Source organism: Myotis brandtii, unplaced genomic scaffold (genome assembly GCF_000412655.1).
Source record: "Myotis brandtii unplaced genomic scaffold, ASM41265v1 scaffold123, whole genome shotgun sequence".
Classification (NCBI taxonomy): Eukaryota; Metazoa; Chordata; class Mammalia; order Chiroptera; family Vespertilionidae; genus Myotis; species Myotis brandtii.
In genome coordinates, this window is record NW_005354291.1 from 18,193,433 (window position 1) to 18,196,392 (window position 2,960).

A 2,960-nucleotide genomic window follows, 5' to 3' on the forward strand; every position below is an offset into this window, starting at 1 on the left:
GCTTGGCTGCAGCTCCTGTGCCCGGAGGCTGTGCTGGAGCCACAACAAAGGACTTGGACGTGGCCCTGCTTTGCTCTCATTAACCAGCCTGTGGGTGGGTGAATCAGGTCTGGGGGGCTGTCTGACACGGTTGGGGGGCTCTCTTCTTCCAATCAGCTTGCTTTTTAAAAACTTTATCTTTATTGTTGAAAGTATTGCAGATGTCCCCCTTTTTCCCCATGGACCCACCCCCCTCCCCCTCCCCCAAGCCTTCACCACACTATTGCTTTAGCAGAGCTTCTTCGCAAACACATCAGCCGAGGGAAGCCAGTCTGAAATGAAGACTATTACATAACGATTTTATGAATAACATACAGCTTCCTAACGTCAGTCTTTTCCTGTTACCGTTTCAAACTGGGTTTTAGAAGCAAGCCTATTTTAGATTCTTGTAGTGAGAACAAAGTTAGAAACTGTTATCAGGTGTGACGCATTTGATGCAAAATATAGATGGATAAGGAATGACGTTCCTCATTAATAGGTACAATTAGATGACGGCCACTAAAATATATATGAACCAAGGCAACTATGTCAAATGACACGCTCAAGGTTGATTAGGTAAAGGAAGGAGTGTAGGTGGTAAACTTCTGATATTCTAGCTTTATTGGGCATGACCCTAACTGGAGGGGTTTGTGCCACATTCAGTGGGTGGAGGGTGTTATGCCGCATTCACTCGGCTCTGGGCGAGTTTTTTGGTCTGTTGAGCAGGCCTGACAAGGCCCGGGGCATCTCCAGGGTTGTGAGCATTCTATGGTGCTGACTGGGTTTGGAGCTTAATTATTTAAATGTTTCCAGACTCAAATGACTGATGAGCTAACATATTTTTAATTCAGACTTGCACAGAGCAAGCTGTACCATGTGCCTGAAACAAACACTGTAGCCTGCCTTGATGAACCGATGCTGAGAGTTCCATGCCGTGTATTGTATTTCGATGTTCACATTTTAAATCATAAAATAAAAACTTTATCCAAATTTTAAGGGGGCCAGCATCTGCCTTAATTCTAGTTCCCCGGTAAAGGCTTCCATGAAGAGGACTAGAGTTTGTTTGGTTGTTGTGTTTTGAAGGGAGAGAGAATGCTGTTAGAATAAAGAAGAAGAATGTTCTACTTAATTTAGCCCTCTAAAGATAAACATGCTGGTGAATCATTGCAAGCTGATGTTGCTATTTTAATGCTAATTTTGCAACCTTTTCCTTACTCCCTTCCTGTCTCTGAGTAGGTGGGTTATAGGTAGACTCACTCAGGGAAGAGTCTGTTCTTGTCAGACTCCTTTTAAGTTTCCCCAAGGTTCAAACTATTTCTTATGTAAGCAATAGCTGGGGGGGGGGGGGGGCCTCTTAAAATAGTACTTTAAAGAATAAGAGCATATTTGAGAATTATCCAGTCTGCAGAGATTATATAAAGTTAACATAGTTTACTTATCATCAAACTTAAGTAACTTAACTACCTCAAATGAATTACAGCTATTTACTAGTGCTATAAAATTTGGTGCATGAAATTCGGGCGCTCAGGGTGGGTCCCTCAGCCCAGCCTGCACTCTCTCGCAGTCTGGGAGCCCTCGGGGGATGTCCGACTGACACCTTAGGCCCACTCCCCCGCACTGAACATCAGGGGGCAGCTCCTGCGTTGAGCATCTGCCCTCTGGTGGTCAGTGCGTGTCATAGCGACTGGTTGTTCTGCCGTTCAGTTGATTTGCATATTAGCCTTTTATTATATAGGATGCAAATAGTAATTGAATCTTGATGATCGGTCCTGCAAAACTGACCATGGGAAATACTTTCCCTGTCCTGAGCAAAACAGATCTAGGCATCACTCTATTCCTTGCCACATCTCAGTCTTGATACCTACCCTGTCTTTTTGGCATAGGTTCCATTTTCCAAGCTGGGGGTGGTGGACTAGGCTGGCCATCCTTTCTCAGAAGGTTGATCCCTCAGTGGTTATTCTTGTTGCAGAGACACCCATCTACCTGGGCTTCACTAGCAAAGAGATGGTCCTATTTCTATTTTCCTCAGAGTATCCATAATAAATATTGACAGCAAACATTTCCGAGTGGATAATGGTAGGTTTTCAACAAGGGGATGGTTTTTGCTGTAGAAATACTAAATCTCTCTATAAGAGCCACAGCATCCAACGATGAGGACTTGCTGTGAGTCCTGTGAACTCACTAGGATGTCCCACACCCCTTCTGTCTCTGTCTTGTGCTCTGAACCACCAGGTCCCGTTGGTGCCAGAGCTGCTCTCACTCCTGCCTTCTTCCCTCCTTTGCTTTTGCTCCTGGCATCCACGTGAAGGCCACATCATTCTGCTGTACGCTCTGGATCTGTCTTTCCATCCCTTGTGTTTGGTTCGCCTCTGTGTCCTCACCGTCCATGTTGTGGAAGGGCGCATCCATTTTTATACCAGGAAAACCCATTGTTGGGGAGGAACAGGAGTGATTTCCAGGAAGACAGTTACTCACCCTAGCCTCCCTGAAGTGAAGGAAGTGCACTTTGAGCTCATTGTTCTTCCCTCCTTTACGGAGTGTTGTAGAGGTCAAGGGTTCCTCAGTGGCTTTGCTTTTTCACCTGGAACAGCTGAAACATAAGCAGCCTTCAGGAAAGTAGTGAAGTCTTCATGTGTTTTCATTAAATGGTTAACTATGATTTCTGTTACTCAGGGTGAATATCATCCTCTACCTGTAGATCTTCCTAAAAATAAAGTGAAATCTCCCTACAATCCACACACCAGTGCAGGTGTACAAGGTCAGAATAAGATGTATATGTCATCTTTGTAGAGTTCTGATTCTTGGATTTCAGTTCTGCTGTCTGTTTCCTGATGGGAAGCCAGTGATATAGGATTGGGAGAATTTGATTTTCCCATTCTCCCTCACATAATACAGTTTCAGCTGTGCTCTTGCTAAAGGGTTTTAAACAATATATATATATA

General features: G+C 44.3%; 1 long non-coding RNA gene across 1 annotated transcript in view; it reads right to left on the reverse strand.

Moving 5' to 3' along the window:
- Positions 1–2,552: 2,552 nt before the first annotated feature.
- The window catches only part of LOC106724873, an 8,379-nt gene continuing 7,971 nt past the window's right edge, over positions 2,553–2,960 (reverse strand). The window contains exon 3 of the long non-coding RNA XR_001360714.1: positions 2,553–2,608. This is a non-coding gene — a long non-coding RNA (uncharacterized LOC106724873). The remainder of the gene's footprint in view (positions 2,609–2,960) is intronic.